This window comes from Oncorhynchus mykiss, chromosome 9, assembly GCF_057628025.1.
Source record: "Oncorhynchus mykiss isolate SJ-2025 chromosome 9, ASM5762802v1, whole genome shotgun sequence".
Taxonomy (NCBI): domain Eukaryota; kingdom Metazoa; phylum Chordata; class Actinopteri; order Salmoniformes; family Salmonidae; genus Oncorhynchus; species Oncorhynchus mykiss.
This window is the reverse complement of record NC_143030.1, coordinates 72,539,307-72,566,808: the sequence shown is the minus strand read 5'-3', so window position 1 is coordinate 72,566,808 and position 27,502 is coordinate 72,539,307. Positions and strand designations below refer to the sequence as shown.

General features: G+C 42.8%; 1 protein-coding gene across 2 annotated transcripts in view; it reads right to left on the bottom strand.

The window, feature by feature from the left end:
• The window catches only part of LOC110532726 (voltage-dependent L-type calcium channel subunit beta-4), a 42,638-nt gene extending 36,012 nt beyond the window's left edge, over positions 1-6,626 (bottom strand). The window contains exon 1 of one of the 2 annotated variants that reach the window (XM_036988785.2): positions 6,460-6,626. The gene's annotated coding sequence lies outside the window, so the exon portion shown is untranslated. The remainder of the gene's footprint in view (positions 1-6,459) is intronic. The other variant, XM_090185308.1, reaches the window with a different exon arrangement.
• Positions 6,627-27,502: the final 20,876 nt, after the last annotated feature.

Here is a 27,502-nt window from a genome sequence, read left to right as displayed (position 1 = left end):
CGCTACATAGACAGAGGAATATGCTACATAGACAGAGGAATACGCTACATAGACAGATATATACGCTACATAGACAGAGGAATATGCTACATAGACAGAGGAATACGCTACATAGACAGATATATACGCTACATAGACAGAGGAATACGCTACATAGACAGATATATACGCTACATAGACAGAGGAATACGCTACATAGACAGATATATACGCTACATAGACAGAGGAATACGCTACATAGACAGATATATACGCTACATAGACAGAGGAATACGCTACATAGACAGATATATACGCTACATAGACAGAGGAATACGCTACATAGACAGAGGAATACCCTACATAGACAGAGGAATACGCTACATAGACAGAGGAATACCCTACATAGACAGAGGAATACGCTACATAGACAGGAATATGCTACATAGACAGAGGAATACGCTACATAGACAGAGGAATACGCTACATAGACAGGAATATGCTACATAGACAGATATATACGCTACATAGACAGAGGAATACGCTACATAGACAGAGGAATACGCTACATAGACAGAGGTATACGCTACATAGACAGAGGCATTCACTACATAGACAGAGGAATACTCTACATAGACAGAGGAATATGCTACATAGACAGATATATACACTACATAGACAGAGGAATACGCTACATAGACAGAGGAATACGCTACATAGACAGAGGAATATGCTACATAGACAGGAATACGCTACATAGACAGAGGAATACGCTACATAGACAGAGGAATACGCTACATAGACAGAGACATACCCTACATAGACAGAGGAATACGTTACAGCAGAAGGAGCAGGAGGAGCAAGATATGGAGGCAGAAAAGGGATGGGAATGGAGCGCTGATCTCTATGGTTACCTCTGAAATGGAATCCCTTAAATATTGCAGTGCACCGCCTTTGACCTATATCGTGTTTCTACTTTTGACCAGGGTTTCCCAATGTTGTGCACTACTTTTGACCAGGGTTTCCCTATGTTGTGCACTACTTTTGACCAGGGTTTCCCTATGTTGTGCACTACTTTTGACCAGGGTTTCCCTATGTTGTGCACTACTTTTGACCAGGGTTTCCCTATGTTGTGCACTACTTTTGACCAGGGTTTCCCTATGTTGTGCACTACTTTTGACCAGGGTTTCCCTATGTTGCGCACTACTTTTGACCAGGGTTTCCCTATGATGTGCACTACTTTTGACCAGGGTTTCCCTATGTTGTGCACTACTTTTGACCAGGGTTTCCCTATGTTGTGCACTACTTTTGACCAGGGTTTCCCTATGTTGTGCACTACTTTTGACCAGGGTTTCCCTATGTTGTGCACTACTTTTGACCAGGGTTTCCCTATGTTGTGCACTACTTTTGACCAGGGTTTCCCTATGTTGTGCACTACTTTTGACCAGGGTTTCCCTATGTTGTGCACTACTTTTGACCAGGGTTTCCCTATGTTGTGCACTACTTTTGACCAGGGTTTCCCTATGTTGTGCACTACTTTTGACCAGGGTTTCCCTATGTTGCGCACTACTTTTGACCAGGGTTTCCCTATGATGTGCACTACTTTTGACCAGGGTTTCCCTATGTTGTGCACTACTTTTGACCAGGGTTTCCCTATGTTGTGCACTACTTTTGACCAGGGTTTCCCTATGTTGCGCACTACTTTTGACCAGGGTTTCCCTATGTTGTGCATTACTTTTGACCAGGGTTTCCCTATGTTGTGCACTACTTTTGTCACTATATTGGGAATATTCTGTGCCATACGGTGCCATTTCAAACCTAGTTTTCAAACCTAGTCCACTATGCTCCCTGGCTGGCTGAGGGCCTATCCCCACACAGAGTCATTCACCAGACTCAACCAATCTGCTGCTTCAAAGTATCTCTACTGAGAATCTACTGGAGCTATCCCATATACAGCCATGATGTGTAGCTACAGTACAGTACCGTGCTGCCTGCACCCTTCATATTATAATTACATCTTAGATAGACCCATATCAGCCTTGTACCTAGACCCACAGCACTGTGCTGCCTGCACCCTTCATATTATAATTACATCTTAGATAGACCCATATCAGCCATGTACCTAGACCCCCAGCACTGTGCTTCCTGCTCCGTTCATATTATAATTACATCTTAGATAGACCCATATCAGCCATGTACCTAGACCCACAGCACTGTGCTTCCTGCACCCTTCATATTATAATTACATCTTAGATAGACCCATATCAGCCTTGTACCTAGACCCACAGCACTGTGCTTCCTGCTCCCTTCATATTATAATTACATCTTAGATAGACCCATATCAGCCATGTACCTAGACCCACAGCACTGTGCTTCCTGCACCCTTCATATTATAATTACATCTTAGATAGACCCATATCAGCCATGTACCTAGACCCCCAGCACTGTGCTGCCTGCTCAGTTCATATTATAATTACATCTTAGATAGACCCATATCAGCCATGTACCTAGACCCACAGCACTGTGCTTCCTGCTCCGTTCATATTATAATTACATCTTAGATAGACCCATATCAGCCTTGTACCTAGACCCACAGCACTGTGCTACCTGCTCCCTTCATATTATAATTACATCTTAGATAGACCCATATCAGCCTTGTACCTAGACCCACAGCACTGTGCTTCCTGCTCCGTTCATATTATAATTACATCTTAGATAGACCCATATCAGCCTTGTACCTAGACCCACAGCACTGTGCTACCTGCATCCTGTATGGCAATACATCACCAAACACTGTTTCATGAGGAATGCCTTTCCAACAGTCTTGAAGGAGTTCCCACATATGCTGAGCACTTGTTGGCTGCTTTTTCCTTCACTCTGCAGTCCAACTCATCCCAAATCATCTCAATTGGGTTGAGGTTTGGTAATTGTAGAAGCCAGGTCATCTGATGCGGCACTACATCACTTGGTCAAATAGCCCTTAAACAGCCTGGAGGTGTGTTGGGTCATTGTCCTGTTGAAAAACAAATGATAGTCCCACTAAGTGCAAACCAGATGGGATGGTGTATCGCTGCAGAATGCTGTGTTAGCCAAGTGTCACAGACAGTGTCACTAGCAAAGCACCCTCACACCATCACACATCCTCCTCCAATGCTTCACGGTGGGAACCGCATATGCAGAGATCATCTGTTTACCTACTCTGCGTCTCACAAAGACAGGGCAGTTGGAACCAAAAATCTTTGGACTCATCAGACCAAAGGACAGATTTCCACGGTCTCCTCTGTCTGTTACTTGAACTCTGTGAAGCATTTATTTGGCCTGCAATCTGAGGTGCAATTAACTCTAATGAACTTATCCTCTGCATCAGAGGTAACTCTGGGTCTTCCTTTCCTGTGGCCTCATGAGAGCCAGTTTCATCACAGCGCTTGATGGTTTTTGCGACTGCACTTGAAGAAACTTTCAAAGTTCTTGACATTTTCCGGATTGACTGATCTTTATGTCTTAAAGTAATGATGGACTGTCATTTCTCTTTGCTTATTTGAGCTGTTCTTGCCATAATAAGGACTTGGTTTTTCACCAAATATGGTTATCTTCTGTATACCACCCATACCTTGTCACAACACAACTGATTGGCTCAAATGCATTAAGAAGGAAAGAAATCCCCCAAATGAACTTTTAAACAGGGCACACCTGTTAATTGAAATGCATTCCAGGTTGAGAGAATGCCAAGAGTGTGCAAAGCTGTCATCAAGACCAACGGTGGCTACTTTGTAGAATCTCAAATATAAACTATATTTAGATTTGTTTAACACTTTGTTTAACACATGTTATTTCATAGTTTTGATGTCTTCACTATTATTCTAGAATGTAAAAACTAGTCAAAGACTGGTCCTGTATATTGTTCCCCTCTAAAAAAATCTTTCAAATCGTATCCTTTATCTAAGTCAGATGTTATATTATTATGGATAATGTTAATACTCAGCTATGAGTGTAGTTGGCTTGATGATTCTAGCCCTGGGAAACATGTCAGTGGATGGAGGTTCCAGCCCTGGAGAACCTGTCAGTAGATTGAGGTTCTAACCCTGGATAACCTGTCAATGGATGGGGGTTCTAACCCTGGGGAACCTGTCAGTGGATGGAGGTTCTAACCCTGGAGAACCTGTCAGTGGATGTATGTTCTAGCCCTGGGGAACCTGTCAGTGGATGGAGGTTCCAGTTCTGGAGAACCTGTTAGTGGATGGAGGTTCTAACCCTGGGAAACCTGTCAGTGGATGGAGGTTCTAACCCTGGAGAACCTGTCAGTGGATGGAGATTCTAACCCTGGAGAACCTGTCAGTGGATGGAGGTTATAAACCTGGAGAACCTGTCAGTGGATGGAGGTTCTAGTAACTGGTTATGTCATTCAGCTTGGTGAATTGGTGATGTGTAAAATAAAGGGTTGAGCGATGTCCCAGATATGCCCTGCAAACCAACAGGGTAACACAGTGGATGGAGGTTATAACCCTGGAGAACCTGTCAGTGGATGGAGGTTATAACCCTGGAGAACCTGTCAGTGGATGGAGGTTCTAGTAACTGGTTATGTCATTCAGCTTGGTGAATTGGTGATGTGTAAAATAAAGGGTTGAGCGATGTCCCAGATATGCCCTGCAAACCAACAGGGTAACAGCTTTCTTTTTTTTTCTTTTTTTTATTTGACCCCTTTTTCTCTCCAATTTCATGGTATCCAATTGTCTCATCGCAACAACTCCCGTACGGGCTCGGGAGAGACAAAGGTTGAAAGTCATGCCGATGTACAGCCACACTGCTTCTGACCCGGAAGCCGCACCAATGTGTCGGAGGAAACACAGTGCACCTGGCAACCTTGGTTAGCGTGCACTGCGCCCGGCCCGCCACAGGAGTTGCTGGTGCGCGATGAGACAAGGACATCCCTACCGGCCAAGCCCTCCCTAACCTGGACGACGCTAGGCCAATTGTGCGTCGCCCCACGGACCTCCGACAGAGCCTGGGTGCAAACCCAGAGTCTCTGATGGCACAGCTGGCGCTGCAGTACAGAGCCCTTAACCACTGCGCCACCCGAGAGGCCTGTATAATGCTTTCTAACTTGTTATAACATGTATGAGCCTTTATGTTTCAAAATTTGGCATATAAAGGATTTAAAAACATTTATAAGCAGGCTTATTCATTAAAGTTAAGATAACGTGTAACCAGCTTTATAGACGAAACACATTTCTATTATATTTCCATGAAGTATTCCATTAGAAAATGACCTGCAGAGTGACTAGAGAGCCTATTTCTTGAGACAGGAAAGAGGCAGCGAGAGACAGGAACTGTGCTAGTTCATCAAATTTAATCAAAGCATTGCACACTGACACACCAGTACTCACACACAAATACACGGGCACACACGCAGGTACGCAAACACCAATGCACACACACAAAATACATACACACACACGTACACACACACACATAAGCAAACATGCACACACACATACACACACACATACACACACATACATACACATATACACACACAAAGCACTCCTCACGGGACAGGCTTTTAGTGATCTGTCTCATGCAGTACTTAATTGACCCCACACAGGAAGCCTAGCAGTCCCAAATGCACTCCGTCCCCCCACGCACAGCACACTCACACTCACACACACACTGAACACAGACAATCTGAGCACACACACACTGAGCACACACACACACACACACACACTGAGCGCACACACACAATGAGTGCATGCCACACACACTGAGCACACACACAGAGGACACACACACTGAGCGCATGCCACACACACACACACACACACACACACACACACACGCATGCAGCACAGAGAGGAGAAAGCATGATATACCAGCCAGTATACTGTGCGCCCCTCAGCAAAGCTTCTTCTCCACACCTGCCCTGCCTCTCCTCAGCAACTGAACAGAACAGCACTAACCCACCCCATATTCTGCAACTAATATCCCAGAATACACCAGGACCATTCACCAGCAATATCAGCAATGTAGCAAGAGCCCTGTCACTGGACATCAGACTGATATTACTGTCTGTAAGCTTGAGTGAAGGAACATTGAAATATTCAATCAGATTTTATATTGCTTAACATGCACAGTTGCACCCCTTATCACCACACCACCACATTCCTAAAGCCGCTACCCAGGAGATTGCCCCAGAGTGCTAAACATATTAACAGAAGCGGTAGCCGATATAGGAAGGTGATAAGATTCTATTTTCATCTCGATGTACTGGTAGATCAACTCTTTTCAGATTTTGATGGGTATAATCTTGATAAAGAAAGAAGAAAATACTCCCAAGTTTAAATATAAGAACAAATCAAGATAAAACAAACAATATGAATGTTATGTTCTCTGCAGAATGAATGACCAGAGATAATAGAGTAGAAGAGAAGCAGCTGAATAGTCTTGAGAGAGAAAGCGATGTCGAATAGGGTGGGTACTTACTCAGTTGAAGGTAGGAAGAGTGCTCTCTCCCTCGCTCTCTTTCTTTCTCTCTCTCTCTCTCTCTCTCTCTCTCGCGCTGCTACTCAGTCATGGTGTTCTCTCTCTCTCCAGGGTAGCGTTGAAATGTACTGTACCGTGCTTGGGAGCAGTCTATCCCTCTTTCTCTCTCTCTTCCCCCTCCTCCCTCCCTCTCTGTCTCTCTCTAAGACACAACCCTTTGCCACGTCATTAGGGCTCTTTTCTTTCCATCCTATCTTACACTCTTTTGTTCCTTTATCCCCCTCTCTCTTCTTCTTCATCGTCATTATTTTATCTCTATCACTACCTGTACTGTTATATTCTTAGTCACCCTGAGACTCTGCAGCTTCTCAACATTGAACATGTAAAGAGGAATGGACCGGTTCAATAGGCCATATTTAGTTTTGTTACAGTAATGTGTGGCACTAATAGAAAGGCATTTCTATTCTATGTATGTATATTCATATAATTTGTTACTGTAAGATAATCAGAGTTCATTACAGTGTTGTTTAATGAGAGAACCGTACAGTTAGAACTGTTAGTGAGGGAGGTACATTCTCAAACAACTATTATTTGCCACTGCTATGTTCTGAACAAACAGAGTAATAACTCAAACAGATGACTAGAAAAAGCGCAAACCAAGTTTATTCACCAACTGGGTCATACAGCTGCAAAGACAAGACATGATTACACAAGCACATATATTTATACCCTCCGACTGGGCGGAGTGGACTCCTTACACATCTAGACAGCCAATACATCTCTGTTGCTAGTCAGGAACTTAATTGGTTCCTCTCATCGGTGTAGTCATGGCCCTGCCTAATTCTATAACCTTTCATGGGCGTGAAAGTGTATGTGTGTGAGATAGGACTGTAGAAGAAGGATCGTTGTGGTGGAACCCTCTGGCCCCCCTCCCAGTGGTTTCTTCTCACTTCATCTGTTGACTTGACCTCGAGCCGAATTCCTCGCTCCTCCCTAGTTCCTCAGCTGGCCTGCCTTATCAGAGACTAACTGTTGGCCTTCTGTCATGGTCTGACCTTAGTTCTTTTATTATGTTTATTATGTAAATATGGATACCACGCTGCACCTTGGTCCTCACCTTCTTCCACCGACGACGGCCGTTACACCTTCGGCTCCCTCCTTAGGAACACGGAACAGAATATATGACCTTTCTGCACTTCCCCTTGTCTCACTCAGTAACTTTCCATACACCAAGTTCCTATCCACGCTTCATTGACCCCAACCTATACATTCCTTATACATAATACGTTCTAGTATGGTAACATTAATAAGCATGTTTCAAGCTAGAATACAACACCACAAACATATCCCAAACATATCCCCAACGATCAATTCAAATCAAGTGAGAAAGTAAGTAGGTAAGCACCAGTCAATCAATCAATCAAATGTATGTTATAAAGCCCTTTTTACATCAACTGTTGTCACAAAGCGCTTTATAGAAACCCATCTAAAACCCCAAACAGCAACAAGCACTGCAGAGGCAAAGGCACAGTGGTTAGGAGAAACAATATACGAGTTTCACTGGACCAGCCTTCCATCAAACTATGTACAAGTACCAGACACAAGAACCAAAGACACAAGTTAGCAGCAAAACCACTAGCACAGCCACTTTAAACTCTTTTCACAAACCTCTCCTAACCACCGTGGAGTTGAATGGCCAAACTGTATGAAGTAAAGGACAAGACAGGAGACAGTGTGGTGGTGGTAGGGAGATGGAAGAGCCAGGCTCCCCAGTGTGTGTGTGTGTGTGTGTGTGTGTGTGTGTGTGTGTGTGTGTGTGTGTGTGTGTGTGTGTGTGTGTGTGTGTGCTCTGTTTTTTGGATGTCACAGCTGTCTGTACACTGACAGGCCCTCCGTTGCGCTACCATGTCAGGGGCCCGTGTGTGTGTGTGTTCTAGGGAACACAACCGAGAAAAGTCAATCCCTCAACAAAACAATCCCACTGAGCCTGTTGCTACGCTTCACACACACAAACACACACGCACACACTTCATTTGAACATTTCCACAACTCCATATAGTGTAAAATCCACTACAAACGTCCTAGTGAACCAAGATGGGACCAATTGACGTCATAACTTACATTTAAGACTGAAGAAGTCTATGAGAAATTTCCAGTGAAGTTTAAGATTCATAATTTATAGAGCAGGTTGCTGGAAAGGAAGAGAAGAGAGAAGGGGGACATACATTTGAATTCCGTATGAGCAGTATGATGTGAATAAAACATGAACAAAGGGCTTAAAAGCTAAACTCCCTCCACAATGTTTTGCACTCAGAGAGAAAGAGAAAGAAAGAGAAAGAGAGAGAAAGAGAGAGAGGGGGGGAGAGAGAAATAGATGACTCCCTGTCTCTGGGTTGGCAGTGAATTCCCATGCTGTGAGCTGCACCTAATCATTATTATTAATTTGTTTACATAGATTTTATTTGACTTTTCCAATGACAACAAAATCATTACAGCAAAAAACTAAATAGAAAAACATCAGAAAAAGAACAGGAAGTAGATACAGTACAATATACTGTACAAGATAAGTATACAGTTACAGTATTGAATTGAATTGTTACCATGGTATATTTAACCAGGTCATCCTGGTTTGTGAACCTTATCCATTTCTCCCCTTTGCTTTCAAATACAGGTGTTTACAAGTCTTAAAACATATGTCAAGCTTTCCATAATAAAGATTTGTTTTACTATACTTTGCAATTCTTCAGATTTTGGGGCTTCAACTTTATACAAATTCCTGGTAATTTATTTTTTTACGAGCAGCAAGGAAAACTTTAATCAAGTACAATCAAGCACATTCACGAAAGCATTTCAGTGCAGATATCTGTCAGCAGACCTGGGATCAAATATTATTTGAAATAATCTCAAATACTTAAGCTGGGCTTGATTGCGTTTGCCTGGCGCAACTGAACCAACAGTATAGTTACAAAACTGCAAACCCCACCCATCTGGCACTCCAGACAGGCAAAAGCAAATGGGGAAAGTATTTGAAAGATTTCAAATATTTTTTATCCCAGATCTATCAGTCCCTTTCTGTCTGTCCAATGAACCATCTGTGAGTGTGTGTACAGTGTACAATACCAGTCAAAAGTTTGAACACACCTACTCATTCAATGGTTTTTCTTTATTTTTACTATTTTCTACATTGTAGAATAATAATGATGACATAAAAACTATGAAATAACACATATGGAATGATGTAGTAACCATGAAAGTGTTAAAAAATCTAAATATATTTTAGATGTGACATTCTTCAAAGTAGCCACCCTTTGTCTTGATGACAGCTTTGCACACTCCAGGCATTCTCTTATCCAGCTTCACCTGGAATGCTTTTCCAACAGTCTTGAAGGAGTTCCCACATATGCTGAGCACTTGTTGGCTACTTTTCCTTCACTCCAACTCATCCCAAACCATCTCAATTGGGTTGAGGTTGGGTGATTGGGAAAGCCAGGTATCAGGTATGAAGGTAAGACCCAGATGCAGACACGTCGAATTAACAATGGTTTAATAATCCAACAGGGGCAGGCAATAGACAGGTCAAGGTAGGCAGGGGTCAGTAAACCAGAGGTGGGCAAAGTTACAGGTCGGGAGGCAGGCTCAGGGTCAGGGTAGGCAGAGGGCAATAATCCAGAGGTGGGCAAAGTTACAGGTCGGGAGGCAGGCTTGGGGTCAGGGGCAGGCAGAGTGGTCAGGCAGGTGGGCTCAGAGTCAGGACAGGCAAGGGTCAAAACCAGGAGAGCGAGAAAAAGAGAGACTGGGAAAAGCAGGAGCTGAGAACAAAAACGCTGGTTGATGCCACCTGGCATCCTACCTGGGTGCATATCTGGTTGACTGGGTGTCGACGGTGGAAGTCGGTTGATGAGGGCTGGATCCAGGATGTCTCTAGCGGGGACTAAGCACCTCTCCTCTGGGCCATAACCCTCCCAGTCAACCAGGTACTGGAAACCCCTGCCCCGTGGTCGTACATCGTGTACGCCGGATGGCCATCGATGACACTGGAGGTGTGTTGGGTCATTGTCCTGTTGAAAAACAAATGATAGTCCTACTAAGTGCAAACCAGATGGGATGGCATATTGCTGCAGAATGCTGTGGTAGCCATGCTGGTTAAGTGTGCTTTGAATTCTTCACTGACAGTGTCACCAGCAAAGCACCCCCACATCATCACACCTCCTCCTCCATGCTTCACGTTGGGAACCACACATCTGTTCACCTACTCTGCGTCTCACAAGGACACGGCGGTTGGAACCAAAAATCATCAGACCAAAGGACAGATTTCCACCGGTCTAATGTTCATTGCTCGTGTTTCTTGGCCCAAACAAGTCTCTTCTTCTTATTGGTATCCTTTAGTAGTGGTTTCTTTGCTGCAATTCGACATGAAGGCCTGATTCATGCAGTCTCCTCTGAACAGTTGATGTTGAGGTGTGTCTGTTACTTGAACTCTGTGAAGCATTTATTTGGGCTGCAATCTGAGGTGCAGTTAACTCTAATGAACTTATCCTCTGCAGCAGAGGTAACTCTGGGTCTTCCTTTCCTGTGGCTGTCCTCATGAGAGCCAGTTTCATCATAGCGCTTGATGGTTTTTGAGTCTGCACTTGAAGAAACTTTCTTGACATTTTCCAGATTGACTGACCTTCATGTCTTAAAGTAATGATGGACTGTCTTTTCTCTTTGCTTATTTGAGCTGTTCTTGACATAATATGGACTTGGTCTTTTACCAAATAGGGCTTTCTTCTGTATACCACCCCTACCTTGTCACAACACAACTGATTGGCTCAAACATATTAAGAAGGAAAGAAATTCCACAAATTAACCTGTTAATTGAAATGCATTCCAGGTGACAACCTCATGAAGCTGGTTGAGAGAATGCCAAGAGTGTTTAATACTTTTTTGGTTACTACATGATTCCATATGTGTTATATCATAGTTTTGATGTCTTCACTATTATTCTACAATGTAGAAAATAGTACAAATAAAGAAAAACCCTTGAATGAGTCGGTGTTTCCAAACTTTTGACTGGTACTGTATATTGATGTTGGGATGGTGCTGAGAGGATGAATATAAAGTAGACATTTTTAGAAATGTCCCTTTAAGGGCGCTCTGGAAAGAATGGATGTTCTTAGAATGTACTCAGGGAGAACTGAAGCATACAGCGATGTGGATCAGTGGAGGCTGCTGAGGGGAGGATTATTCTACAATGTAAAAAAAACAACTACAATGTAAAAAAAAAAACTTTAATGAGTAGGTGTATCCAAACTTTTGACTGGTACTGTGTGTGTGTGTGTGTGTGTGTGTGTGTGTGTGTGTGTGTGTGCGTGTGTGTCTGTGTGTGTGTGTGTGTGTGTGTGTGCGTGCGTGTGTGTGTATGAACGCCTGCGTGCACGCACGCATATGTGTTTGTGTGTGTGTCAGTCCATCAGTCTGTCTGTCCCATTAACCATCTCTGCAGAACTGGTTCTAGTGCATTATGGATGAGACATCTATTTCAAGGCACAGAGTTGAGGGTAGAGGGTGCTGCTTTCTGACTTCTGAGTGGAGGGAAATGGCACCGACCTGCCTGCTGATTGGTTGCCAAGCTCCCTTGAGGATCAGGAGGAACTCTAGTTCAATAGATTAGACTGAGACATTACAGCAGGTACAGTGGTTACGTCCCACATGGCACCCTATTCCCTATGGGCCCTGGTCAAAAGTAGAGAACAAATGGCACCCTATTCCCTATGGGCCCTGGTCAAAAGTAGAGAACAAATGGCACCCTATTCCCTATGGGCCCTGGTCAAAAGTAGAGAACAAATGGCACCCTATTCCCTATGGGCCCTGGTCAAAAGTAGAGAACAAATGGCACCCTATTCCCTATGGGCCCTGGTCAAAAGTAGAGAACAAATGGCACCCTATTCCCTATGGGCCCTGGTCAAAAGTAGAGAACAAATGGCACCCTATTCCCTATGGGCCCTGGTCAAAAGTAGAGAACAAATGGCACCCTATTCCCTATGGGCCCTGGTCAAAAGTAGAGAACAAATGGCACCCTATTCCCTATGGGCCCTGGTCAAAAGTGGTAATAAGGTGCCATTTGGGATGCAAGCTGAGATGTTACAAGACAGGTACAGCTTGTGTTGGTGAAAGTGGCATGGAGTGGCAGGAGGAAAGCAACTGGGTGGTAGGGTGGGTGAGTGATGACTGAGTGAATATGAGTGAGTGAGTGAGTGAGTGAGTGAGTGAGTGAGTGAGTGAGCGAGTGAGCGAGCGAGCGAGTGAGCGAGCGAGTGAATGAATGATAAGTGAGTGAATGAATGAATGAGTAAGTGCCCACAGCTGGCATGCAAGCAATCATCAATCCGGCGCGCAGCTGCGCCCGACCCCAATCATAATGCCCATGGTCAATTCAATCATAATGCCCTTGGTCAATTCAATCATAATGCCCATGGTCAATTCAATCATAATGTCCATGGTCAATTCAATCATAATGTCCATGGTCAATTCAATCATAATGCCCATGGTCAATTCAATCATAATGTCCATGGTCAATTCAATCATAATGCCCATGGTCAATTCAATCATAATGCCCATGGTCAATTCAATCATAATGCCCATGGTCAATTCAATCATAATGCCCATGTTCAATTCAATCATAATGCCCATGTTCAATTTGGTTTGACATTCAATATCCCTATGGGGCTAGTAAGGGACCATCAGTAAATTACACAATGTACATGGGATAATATTTTAAAATGTCAATAGCTCCAAATTATACATTTTGGGGTCATTTAGAAACGTCCTTATTTTTTTTAAGAAAATCACATTTTTCATCTTTAAAAGTAACATTAAATTGATCAGAACCACAGTGAAGACATTGTTAATGTTGTAAATGATTATTGTAAATAGTACCCGCAAAACACCAATCTCAATGTCGATAGTGAAGAGGCGACTCCGGGATGCTGGCCTTCTAGGCAGACTTCCTCTGTCCAGTGTCTGTATTCTTTTGCCCATCTTAATCTTTTATTTTTATTGGCCAGTCTGAGATATGGCTTTTTCTTTGCAACTCTGACTAGAAGGCCAGCATCCTGGAGTCGCCTCTTCACTGTTGACGTTGAGACTGGTGTTTTGCGGGTACTATTTACAATACTCATTTACAATACTCATTTACATTAACAATGTTAATGTTGCCAGTTGAGGACTTGTGTCTAATGTACTTGTCCTCTTGCTTAGTTAGAGCCCGTTTGTGCTGTTCTGTGAAGGGAGTAGTACACAGCGTTGTACGAGATCTTCAGTTTCTTGGCAATTTCTCGCATGGAATAGCCTTCATTTCTCAGAACAAGAATATGGCGAGTTTCAGAAGAAAGTTATTTGTTTCTGACCATTTTGAGCCTGTAATCGAACCCACAAATGCTGATGCTCCAGATACTCAACTAGTCTAAAGAAGGCCAGTTTTATTGGTTATTTAATCAGAGAAACAGTTTACAACTGTGCTAAAATAATTGCAAAAGAGTTTTCTAATGATCAATTAGCCTTTTATCTAACACAATGTGCCATTGGAACACAGGAGGAATGGGTGCTGATATTGGGCCAATGTACACCTATGTAGATATTCCATAAAAAAATCTGCCGTTTCCTGCTACGATAGTCATTTACAACATTAACAATGTCTACACTGTATTTCTGATCAATTTGATATTATTTTAATGGACCAAAATTGGCTTTTCTTTCAAAAACAAGGACACTTCTAAGTTTGTGTTACATGCAATATATTTTGTGGACTTCACCAGACAGAGGTTGCTCTCTGGTTCTGTGATGAAACAAAGGTGTATTCTACCACTGACTTCTTATTGTCTTGGCCTTAGGTCTCTATATCACGGTGGCAAGGCATATCAACTAACAGTTTATAGAGTAAACAACGCAATTATCGGTTGTAATACTGCCTTTTCTTGTCTTGGCTTCCCCAGTGATTTTACGCGCACACCGCTACTGCTCAAACCAACTAGAAATGGTTGAAATTCATATACAAATATTAAAAGCATTTAATGAGACAACTAAAAGATGTGCAACATGAAAATATTGTCCCATTTACATTATGTAATTTATTGACGGCCCATAACTAGCCCCAGAGATAGGCTATCCTATGTCCTATGTTAAACCAACTTTGCCAGTCACACAACAGCTGGCTGAAGCTAATTGGAGAAAGAAATTGGCGACTTCAAGACACAAGACCAGGTTAGACTGTTTCAAGTTATCTAGAAGGGTGAGTGACTGTAACTGTGTACTGTTTTGGTAGTGAATGTACAAATACTTGCCATGTAAGAACACACACACTAGAGGCATTTAAAGAAAGGCCCAGTGCAGTCAAAAATGTGCTTTCTGTGTTATATATATATATATATATATATATATATATATATATCCACACTATGAGGTTGGAATAATACTGTGACATTGTGAAAATAATGATAATGGACTTTTAGTGTAAGAGCTGTTTTAAAAGAGTCTGAAATTTCAGCCTGTTTTGGTGAGATGGAGTTTTGGCCTGCCTGGTGACATCACCAGGTGATACATCATTTAATAGACCAATAAGAAAGAGAGTTCCAAACCTCTCTGCCAATAACAGCTAGTTTTCAGTTTTCCCCTCCCCACTCAGACCACTCCCAGACAGTCCTAGCAAAATTCTTGCTTGAGAAATTGCTCTTTGCTAAGAAGTTATTTTTGTTTTTTTATGTTGTCAATTTTAATTGAAACAATCACAGTAAGGTACTTCATTTTTTACCAAGAAATGATTTGATGTTGAGATTGTTTTTAAAGTTTGCATTGGACCTTAAAAGCCAAATCAGGAAGTTCAGCCCCCCCTTTAAGATCCCATTCAATCTCTTTAACTGGATCTGTGCAGGACCTACAACCAATCATGAACCAGGAAGATACTGATGTTTGTAAGCATTGATGGTGGCTGGACTGGACAGTAAACAAACAAATAACTTTATATAGCTTCAAATTATGTTTAACAAATGTTTTTCTAAAGATGATCTTATTCCTTTACTACTACCAATATATCACAGACATTTAGGGCTATTTACATATGTTGCATAATGGTATCACAGGAGTAGGCTAGTAAAGCAAAGTAACCTTGCAGATTAAGGTTTTGGTCAAACAAAGCACATGCTCCTAAAGTTTCCATTTCCCATAACTGATGATGACTGCAAGAAAAAAAAAATATTGAAGGATATCTGATACTTTGACTACTGCAATGTCCTTTACCTGCATACAGTATCCCCAAAGAGACAGTATCCCCACAGAGAAGTAATCCCCACAGAGACAGTATCCCCACAGAGAAGTAATCCTCAAAGAGACAGTATCCCCACAGAGACAGTATCCCCACAGAGACAGTATCCCCATAGAGACAGTATCCCCACAGAGACAGTATCCCCACAGAGAAGTAATCCCCACAGAGACAGTATCCCCACAGAGAAGTAATCCTCAAAGAGACAGTATCCCCACAGAGAAGTAATCCCCACAGAGACAGTATCCCCACAGAGACAGTATCCCCACAGAGAAGTAATCCTCAAAGAGACAGTATCCCCACAGAGACAGTATCCCCACAGAGACAGTATCCCCACAGAGAAGTAATCCCCACAGAGACAGTATCCCCACAGAGAAGTAATCCTCAAAGAGACAGTATCCCCACAGAGACAGTATCCCCACAGAGACAGTATCCCCACAGAGACAGTATCCCCACAGAGACAGTATCCCCACAGAGACAGTATCCCCACAGAGACAGTATCCCCACAGAGAAGTAATCCTCAAAGAGACAGTATCCCCATAGAGACAGTATCCCCATAGAGACAGTATCCCCACAGAGACAGTATCCCCATAGAGACAGTATCCCCACAGAGACAGTATCCCCAAAGAGACAGTATCCCCACAGAGACAGTATCCCCACAGAGACAGTATCCCCACAGAGACAGTATCCCCATAGAGACAGTATCCCCACAGAGACAGTATCCCCAAAGAGACAGTATCCCCACAGAGACAGTATCCCCACAGAGACAGTATCCCCACAGAGACAGTATCCCCACAGAGACAGTATCCCCACAGAGACAGTATCCCCACAGAGACAGTATCCCCAAAGAGACAGTATCCCCATAGAGACAGTATCCCCACAGAGACAGTATCCCCACAGAGACAGTATCCCCAAAGAGACAGTATCCCCACAGAGACAGTATCCCCACAGAGACAGTATCCCCACAGAGACAGTATCCCCACAGAGACAGTATCCCCACAGAGACAGTATCCCCACAGAGACAGTATCCCCAAAGAGACAGTATCCCCAAAGAGACAGTATCCCCACAGAGACAGTATCCCCACAGAGACAGTATCCCCATAGAGACAGTATCCCCACAGAGACAGTATCACCCAGTGAGACAGCCAAGAAGACAATATAGCTTGATGATATAAGACAGATGTAGAAGACAGATTAATAGATTCATGAAATAAAACAGATTGTCATCTGTTGCTGTTTGGCTATAATCTCCAACCATTAACTCACCTAATCTTCAACCCACTTTGTTTATGTTTAACGCATAAGAGACAATAAATACACTTTAATGCGTCAAATGGTAGGGTAGCCTACTTCTTGTTTGTACATTAGGCATGAGACTGTATGCATAGTCCCACTTGTCTATTGTCGAATACACTGTAATGATAATTAAAGAAACGACACTCCCATAACGATTCATCTCAAGGCTCGACCGCAAAAAACCAAGGTTCCCCATGACGTTAAACCGAAACAGTTTTTGCGATCGAACAACCGACAAGCGATTGCCTTATTTACCGCTGCGCTCCTTTCTGTCAGAAATGTATACAATGTGAAGAATTTTTGCATAGGTTACCCTTGTGTGGTTCTTATTTTGTCCCTTCATAAAAAAACACCCCAAAGCCAATAGAAAAATACAAAACTAACCTCGTTCAGCAGAAAGACATTTGAATATGTCAGGGACATCCACACAATTTAGTGAAATCTCCAACCGTCAACCTCGTTCACCTCAGTCCAACTTCAGGAAAGAATCTACAGTTCGCTGGCAACAACTAAGAAGGCAACAATTGTAACCCTGTCGATACATTTTCTCCTAGAATAACAGAGAATGTGTTAGAAGATATCCTTCGTAGGAAGGGACTTCGTCCACACCGGTTCAACTTCCTCTATCTTCATATGTTGATCATTGAATCATGATCAATTATATCTTAGCCTTCAAAGTCTGATGCACTGGCTACAAGGACGAATACATTTCCCCTGTCTCAATAAATAATGTAAGAACTGCACTTTTAACATCTCCATAATGATGAATTAGGATTCAATGGGGATTGATTCGGTCTCCCTTTATGAATGGGGTTAGAGTCCATCTATTGGCGATAGGGATCCTCTACAAATAGCACCTATACTTTCACATGAGAAGGATAAAATGCTGTCGTGTGAATGCAATGCTGTATTTGAATAGATTATATTTACTGTTGTTGTTATGTCTTAATGTGATTTGTTCTTCTGCAGTGGTGACTCATGTTCACCAAGGGAACTCCACCCACGTCAGCGTATTCTGGTGCGTGCGACTCATTTCAATCCAAAATGAATGAGGGATACAAGTCATCATAGGAGGCTATGGGTGCAACAGGGGCTGCACAGGTGCGATTATTGACAGTAGACAGTCACCTACATTGTCTTAATCACAAACTACTGGCATATTTCCTGTAGGTATGACAAATGACAGGAAAAGCACACATTTCTCGGCTACTGTATAATTGTCAAAAAAAAAACTGTAATTGTCAAAATGTAATTTCATTCATATTGGTGTAACTATACAGCAGCATTCACGATGCATCCTGAGCCCTCTGTGTACTGATACATTTTCTCCATTCATCTCATAATGTAATCACAGGGATAGGATTAGACTAAAACAGAATGTATACTGAACAAAAATATAAAAGCAACATGCAACAATTTCAAAGATTTTACTGAGATTTTATTTTTTATTTTATTTATCTGTTATTTTACCAGGTAAATTGACTGAGAACACGTTCTCATTTACAGCAACGACCTGGGGAATAGTTACAGGGGAGAGGAGGGGGGGTGAATGAGCCAATTGTAAACGGGGGATTATTAGGTGATGGTTTGAGAGCCAGATTGGGAATTTAGCCAGGACACCGGGGTTAACACCCCTACTCTTACGATAAGTGCCATGGGATCTTTAATGACCTCAGAGAGTCAGGACACCCGTTTAACGTCCCATCCGAAAGACAGCACCCTACACAGGGCAGTGTCCCCAATCACTGCCCTGGGGCATTGGGATATTTTTTAGATCAGAGGAAAGAGTGCCTTGTACTGGCCCTCCAACACCACTTCCAGCAGCATCTGGTCTCCCATCCAGGGACTGACCAGGACCAACCTTGCTTAGCTTCAGAAGCAAGCCAGCAATGGTATGCAGGGTGGTATGCTGCTGGCATATAAAGATAAAGTTCATATAAGGAAATCAGTCAATTGAAATAAATTAATTAACCGGTATCTATGGATTTCACATGACTAGGAATGCAGATATGCATCTATTGGTCAGATATAACTTGTAAAAAAAATAGGGGCTTGGATAGAAAAAAACTCAGTATCTGCAGTGACCACCATTTGCATCATGCAGTGCGACACATCTCCTTCGCATAGAGTTAATCAGGCTGTTGATTGTGGCCTGTAGAATGTTTTCTCACTCCTCTTCAATGGCTGTGCGAAGTTGCTGGATATTGGCGGGAACTGGAACACGCTGTTTTATACCGGAAACCAGAGCATCCCAAACATGCTCAATGTGCCGTTTCTGGTGAATATGCAGGCCACTGAAAAACTGGGACGTTTTCAGCTTCCAGTAATTGTATACAGATCCTTGCAACATGGGGCCATGCATTATCATGCTGAATCATGAGGTGTTGGCGGCATATGAATTGCACGACAATGGGCCTCAGGATCTCGTCATGGTATCTCTGTGCATTCAAATCGCCATCGTTAAAATGCAATTGTGTAAACACTTTACATGTGTTTATATATTTGTTTAGTTTATTATTGAGTTGCAGGTAGCTTAGCGGTTAAGAGAGTTGGGCCTGTAACCGAAAGCTCGCTGGTTTGAATCCTAAAGCCGACTAGATGAAAAATCTGCCTATGTGCCGTTGAGCAAGGCACTTTGCCCTACTTGCTCCTGTAAGTCACTCTCGATAAAAGCGTCTGCTAATTGACTAAAATGTATTAACATAACTTAACAACTAGTGCTCGTTTCTTTTGATTTGCCTATGTTGTGGACTCAGTTATTGAAGATTTACTTACTAAGCAAATGTATATCAGCAGGCTTTTTCTGCTGAAACAAGTATACATTCAAACGTTACAGTGAAATTCTTACCTTGAGAGCTCTTCCCAACAATGCAGTGATAATAATAAGAACATAAATAATATAGATAATAATAATAATACAGATAACAATGATATGGATAATAATAATACAGAGATCATATGTTTCCTGTAGTTCTTGACCAGGTTTACACACACTGCAGCAGGGATTTTGGCCCACTCCTCCATACAGACCTTCTCCAGATCCTTCAGGTTTCGGGGCTGTCGCTGGACAATACGGACTTTCAGCTCCCTCCAAAGATTTTCTATTGGGTTCAGGTCTGGAGACTGGCTAGGCCACTCCAGGACCTTGAGATGCTTCTTTTACGGAGCTACTCCTTAGTTGCCCTGGCTGTGTGTTTCGGGTCGTTGTCATGCTGGAAGACCCAGCCACGACCCATCTTCAATGCTTTTACTGAGGGAAGGAGGTTGTTGGCCAAGATCTCGTGATACATGGCCCCATCCATCCTCCCCTCAATACGGTGCAGTCGTCTTGTCCCCTTTGCAGAAAAGCATCCCCAAATAATGATGTTTCCACCTCCATGCTTCACAGTTGGGATGGTGTTCTTGGGGTTGTACTCATCCTTCGTCTTCCTCCAAACACGGCGAGTGGAGTTTAGACCAAAAAGCTCTATTTTTGTCTCATCAGACCACATGACCTTCTCCCATTCCTCCTCTGGATCATCCAGATGGTCATTGGCAAACTTCAGACGGGCCTGGACATGCGCTGGCTTGAGCAGGGGGACCTTGCGTGCGCTGCAGGATTTTAATCCATGACGGCGTAGTGTGTTACTAATGGTTTTCTTTGAGACTGTGGTCCCAGCTCTCTTCAGGTCATTGACCCGGTCCTGCCGGGTAGTTCTGGGCTGATCCCTCACCTTCCTCATGATCATTGATGCCCCACGAGGTGAGATCTTGCATGGAGCCCCAGACCGAGGGTGATTGACTGTCATCTTGAACTTCTTCCATTTTCTAATAATTGCGCCAACAGTTGTTGCCTTCTCACCAAGCTGCTTGCCTATTGTCCTGTAGCCCATCCCAGCCTCTGGTCTTGGCCATTGTGGAGAGGTTGGAGTCTGTTTGATTGAGTGTGTGGACAGGTGTCTTTTACACAGGTATCGAGTTCAAACAGGTGCAGTTAATACAGGTAATGAGTGGAAAACAGGAGGGATTCTTAAAGAAAAACTAACAGGTCTGTGAGAGCCGGAATTCTTACTGGTTGGTAGGTTATCAAATACTTATTTCATGCAATAAAATGCAAATGAATTACTTAAAAATCATAAAATGTGATTTTCTTAGATTCCGTCTCTCACAGTTGAATTGTACCTATGATAAAAATTACAGACCTCTACATACTTTGTAAGTAGGAAAACCTGCAAAATCGGCAGTGTATCAAATACTTGTTCTCCCCATGTATACATGTAAACAGGAGTAATTATGACCAGTAGCAGGATAAATAGATAAATAGATAAATACTAATGGCAATCAATAATGGACAGCAGTGTAATGGAGTAATACAGTTAAAGTCAGAAGTTTACATACACCTTAGCTAAATACATTTAATCTCAGTTTTTCACACTTGACATTTAATCCTAGGAAAAATTCCCTGTCTTAGGTCAGTTAGGACCACCACTTTATTTTAAGAATGTGAAATGTCAGAATGATAGTAGAGAGAATGATTTATTTCAGCTTTTTATTTCTTTCATCACATTCCCAGTGGGTCAGAAGTTTACATACACTCAATTAGTATTGATTGCCTTTAAATTGTTTAACTTGGGTCAAACGTTTCAGGTAGCGTTCCACAAGCTTCCCACAATACCTTGGGTGAATTTTGGCCCATTCCTCTTGACAGAGCTGGTGTAACTAAGTCAGTTTGTAGGCCTCCTTGCTCGCACACACTTTTTCAGTTCTGCCCACAAATTTGCTATAGGATTGAAGTCAGGGCTTTGTGATGGCCACTCCAATACCTTTGCTTTTTACATGTTTTATCTTTAAGCAATTTTGCAACAACTATGGAAGTATGCTTTGGGTCATTGTCCATTTGGAAGATCCATTTGCGACCAAGCTTTAACTTCCTGACTAATGTCTTGAGATGTTGCTCCAATACATCCACGTAATTTTCCTGCCTCATGATGCCATCTATTTTGTGAAGTCCACCAGTCCTTCCTGCAGCAAATTACCCCCACAACATGATGCTGCCACCCCCGTGCTTCACATTTGGGATGGTGTTCTTTGGCTTGCAAGCTTCCCCCTTTTCCCTCCAAACATAACGATGGTCATTATGGTCAAACAGTTATATTTTTGCTTCATCAGACCAGAGGACATTTCTCCAAAAAGTACAATCTTTGTCCCTGTGTGCAGTTGCAAACCATAGTCTGGCTTTTTTATGGCGGTTTTGGAGCAGTGGCTTCTTCTTTGCTGAGCGGCCTTTCAGGTTATGTCGATATAGGACTCGTTTTACTGTGGATATAAATACTTTTGTATCTGTTTCCTCCCGCATCTTCACAAGGTCCTTTGTTTTTGTTCTGGGATTGATTTGCACTTTTCTCACAAAAGTACGTTCATCTCTAGGAGACAGAGCGCGTCTCCTTCCTGAGCAGTATGACGGCTGCATGGTCCCATGGTGTTTATACTTGCATACTATTGTTTATACAGATGAACGTGGTACCTTCAGGCGTTTGGGAAATTGCTCCCAAGGATGAACCAGACTTTGAGGTCTCCAATTTTTTTTCTGAGGTCTTGATTTTCCCACGATGTCAAGCAAAGAGGCACTGAGTTTGAAGGTAGGCCTTGAAATACATCCACAGGTACACCTCCAATTGACTCAAATGGTGTCAATTAGCCTATCAGAAGCTTCTAAAACCATGACATCATTTTCTGGAATTTTCCAAGCTGTTTAAAGGTACAGTCAACTGAGTTTAAGTAAATCTCTGACCCACTGGAATTGTGATACAGTGAATTATAAGTGAAATAATCTGTCTGTAAACAATTGTTGGAAAAATGACTTGTTAAATGGCTATCAACAAAGTAGATGTCCTAACCAATTTGCCAAAACTATAGTTTGTTAACAAGAAATTTGTGGAGTGGTTGAAAAACAAGTTTTAATGACGCCAACCTAAGTGTATGTAAACTTCTGACTTCAACTGTATATCTAATCAATAATAATTCTAGCAGCAGCGTAGGTTGTTCCTTAGTTTGGAGAGCCCTGTGGATGGGCATAGAGTCAGTGTGGATAGTCAGTGTAGGTGTGGACGAGCAGTAGTTGATAGCCATTTAACAGTCTTATGGCCAGGGGATAGAAACTGTTGGTCTGAGCCTTGATGCACCGGTACTGCCTGCTAGACGGTAGCATGGAGAACAGTCCACATCTCGGGTGGCTGAAGTCTTTGGCAATTGTTCAGGCCTTTCTCAGACACCGCCTGGCATGTCCATCCTGGATGGCTAGGAGGTCGACCCCAGTGATGTGCTGTCCGCACCACCCTCTGTAGGGCCTTCCAGTCGCGGGTGGTGCAGTTAACATACCAGACAGTGATACAACCAAACAGGATGCTCTCAATGGTGCAGCTGTGAAAGTTCCTGAGGATCTGAGGGGCCATGCCAAATTGTTTTAGCCTCCTGAGTGAGAAGAGGCGTTGCTGTGCCTTCTTCATGACTGTTCTGGTGTGAGAGGACCATGTTAAGTCATTGGTGATGTGGACACAGAGGAACTTGAAGCTCCTGACCCTCCACTGCAGCCCCCCCTACCCCCATTTTGTGATCAGCTCCTTGGTCTGGCTGACGTTGAGGGAGAGGTTGTTGTCCTAGTACCACACTGCCAGTTCTCTGACCTCCTCCCCTCCCTGTAGGCTGTCTCAACGCCGTTGGTGATCAGGCCTACCGTCGTCGTGTCATCAGCAAACTTGATGATGGAGTTGGAGTCATGCGTGGCCACATAGTCGTAGGTAAACAGGGAGTATAGGAGGGGGCTAAGCACACACCCCTGTGGGGCCCCTATGTTGAGGGTCAGCGTGGCAGAGGTGTTGTTTCCTACTCTCACCACCTGGGGCGTGCCTATAAGGAAGTCCAGGATGCACATTGCGCAAGCTGTTCTGTATGAATCTTTCCTACATTAAAGAACCTATAGAATTTTTCAGAACCCAAACATCTCTGAACCACCTTCTAGTTGTCTATTTCTTATCTTTCTACACAGATGGACATGGCTTGAATAGGAAGGATGCTGGTAAGCTAATTAAAGCTACAAATATAGATGTGTTGACTGTGATAAAGGCACTGGATCATGAGCTGTCTTGTTTGCTAAATTAACAACTGAAGTAGGCGGTGGCATGGTGCAGATAGCAATAGAAGCACAGTGACATATGTCTCAATGCGGTCATATTGGTGGCTTATTGGGGGAGTGGTTTTCAGTTAGTTATTTTTGGCCACCCTTCCCATGAGAGTGAATGTCATTCCAATGCACTGCTTGCTATGAACTCTATCTGATGGTGTTTCCATGTTTAGGTAAAAAAGCCAAATTGATGTCCCGTTTGGAACATTGACAATTAAGAGAGCATAAAAAAATGTATATACATATATATATATATATATTGCTCAATCTGATTGGGTGGGCCTGGCTCCCCAGGGCCCACCTGTGCCTACACGGTTGTTTGCAAGGAAGGACAGTGTGTAACTGTGTCCACTGACCTAAGTTAATGTGGGATGAGAAGAGGAGGGGGTGTGATACAGGTTGCCTCAGTTTTCACTGTTCTGGCACTTTAGTGGGAATCCTGCTACGCTGTCCATTTTCACACTGGTATCGACCAGTAAAGTCAAGTAATGCCAATGTCAAACAGACAAAAACATTTGAATCTAAATCTCTTCCTTTCTCCTTATTGCTCCTCTCTCTCTCACTTTCTTTCTGTTTCTGTCTCTGTTTCTGTCTCTGTCTCTCTGTCTCTCATTATAATAAAGACATGTCCACATTCAAACTATATACTCTCTGATGTGCCAAGACTGCTGGCTAGAACATAAGAGCATGTGGGGGTGGCTTTGTGTTTCCATGTGAGCAATTTGTCTGACAATGCTGCCCTCTGTTGGACTTTATCACATACAACAGGTAGAACCAAAGCTCAGCTCACTGGCTGGAAGGAACATTGGATGAATCTCAAAAGTCCCTCCTCCATTCCTTGCCTCCTTCTTAAAACGTCAGAAAGAAATGAGGAAAGCATTGGAGAAGATCCGATCTGTGGAGGAGAGAACAGAGATGAGAGGATGATTTACTTAGGCTAGTCTGTGAGGAGCATTAGATCATCATCAATGTCTCCTAGCTAGCCTAACACTCTGGGGGACATTTCTCAAGTCCATTCCATGTGTGTTTCAGTTCTTCTATCTCTGTTCATAGAGATCTTCTATAAACCCTACATTCAAAATAGTTAATAAGAAGTTTAATTAAAAAAAAATTGGGGATGTGCTATAGTTTATTACAGATTAATTAACTGTTCTAACACAATGGTTGAGACGATGACAAGCACAGCCAAGCTCATTGCTGTTGGTTCTGACTATGAATCTGAGCTATAAGTTCTGATTGTAATATAGGGTAGGGTAAGCCTATGAGATATTGATCACAACGGACATTGACTGAGTCCTTTTCAGTTAACCATTTTTTATCCCTGTAAACAATAACTTAAAAGACACACTAGATGGTGCTGAAAGACCTCTTCAATTGTTCTGTAGTTTAGGGAAAGCACAGAAACTCCCTACAGTGGAGTTCAATATAACTTTTCAATAGAAAAGGGACAAGGTGTTGAGCTAAACAGGTGGTAAACTGACATGAAAATTAAATGGAATTTAACTTGAAAATGTAGTTAGGCCCCCAATTTACTAAACAATATGTGTGTGTGTGTGTGTCTGCGTCGCCAGTGTAGGCTAGGCAAAAATGGCTGCTCTGTAACAGAGCAGAGCGTTATACAGGCTACATAAAGCAATTCCCGATTCCTTTGTTGCTCTCCATTACCATCTGGTCCAATAACAGGTCAAAAAGGTCTTCCCCAATAACGTCCCACCAATCAATAACAGTGTGCACCTGTGGCCAAGGATGTTGTTTGGCAGAGCTCGGGGAAACAGCTGATAGCATACTGTAACTGTGAGTTTGACATGTTTGTTGCTTGCTAGAGCCAAACTAAACAAACCAAACTAAACAATGGCGGGCTATTTGGGTGAATAGCCTACATCCATTAGCCTATGCCTAGCATTGGAAAGTTGATGTAGCACATTACATGTTAGATTAATCAATTAAATGGTTATCTAGCAACAAGATAAGAGTTAGCAATCTAACTACGTATTTTGAGATCCCACTCCCCCAGGTGGTGAATTAGGCCCATGTAGAAGGCCTAGGCCAATAACACAGAAATATGTAGACAAATTCATCTCTAAAGAGCCCAAAATAAATCTGATAATTCTGGATCCTGTTTTGACAGTGTGCACATCAAATTATAAATCATGCATTCCCTTGATTTGTTAGATGAAATAGCTAAACATTTACACAGTCACCATCGCAGTTGTCTATTGTTTACGCAAATGGAAAGTAACTGTGTATTTATCATTATCAATATAATTTATCATGATATAACTTTTTGTCCATATTTTCCCAGCTCAACTACACAGGTCATATTCAGGCACAAATGTTTTTGTCCATAATTAGGAGAATTAGCGCATTTAGAGACTAGATGCCCAAGTGATGGTGCTGGCTACAGTATAGCTCTTCTTCGTTCTCAGTTGAAGAATTGACAACAGTGCACCTGATGTGTACAACAGTCCCAGTGTTCTATCTACATGTTTAATAATGCTCGCTTGCAATACGGTTTTGGAAACCTTTGTAACTTAACTTTCATATTTTGCATTTGCACAACTATTTTGATGAGATGATTGTGGACTACAGGAAAATGAGGACCGAGCACGGCCCCATTCTTATCGACGGGGCTGTAGTGGGGCAGGTTGAGATCTTCAAGTTCCTTGGTGTCCACATCACCAACAAACTAGAATGGTCCAAACACACCAAGACAGTCGTGAAGAGGGCACGACAAAACCTATTCCCCCTCAGGAGACTGAAAAGATTTGGCATGGGTCCTCTGATCCTCAAAAGGTTCTACAGCTGCAACACCAAGAGCATTCTGACTGGTTGCATCACTGCCTGGTATGGCAACTGCTCGGCCTCTGACCACAAGGCACTACAGAGGGTAGTGCGTACGGCCCAGTACATCACTGGGTCTAAGCTGCCTGCCACCCAGGACCTCTACACCTGGCAGTGTCAGAGGAAGGCCCTAAAAATTGTCAAAGACCCCAGCCACCCCAGTCATAGACTGTTTTCTCTGCCCTCAAGTGGTACCGGAGTGCCAAGTCTATGACCAAAAGGCTTCTCAACAGCTTTCACCCGCCCTCCAACCCCTCTTTTACACTGCTGCTACTCTCTGTTTATCATCTATGCATAGTCACTTTAACTATTCATTCATGTACATATTACCTCAATTAGCCCAACTAACCGGTGCCCCCGCACATTGACTCTGTACCGGTACTACCTGTATATAGCCTCCACATTGACTCTGTACCGGTACCCCCTGTATATAGCCTCCACATTGACTCTGT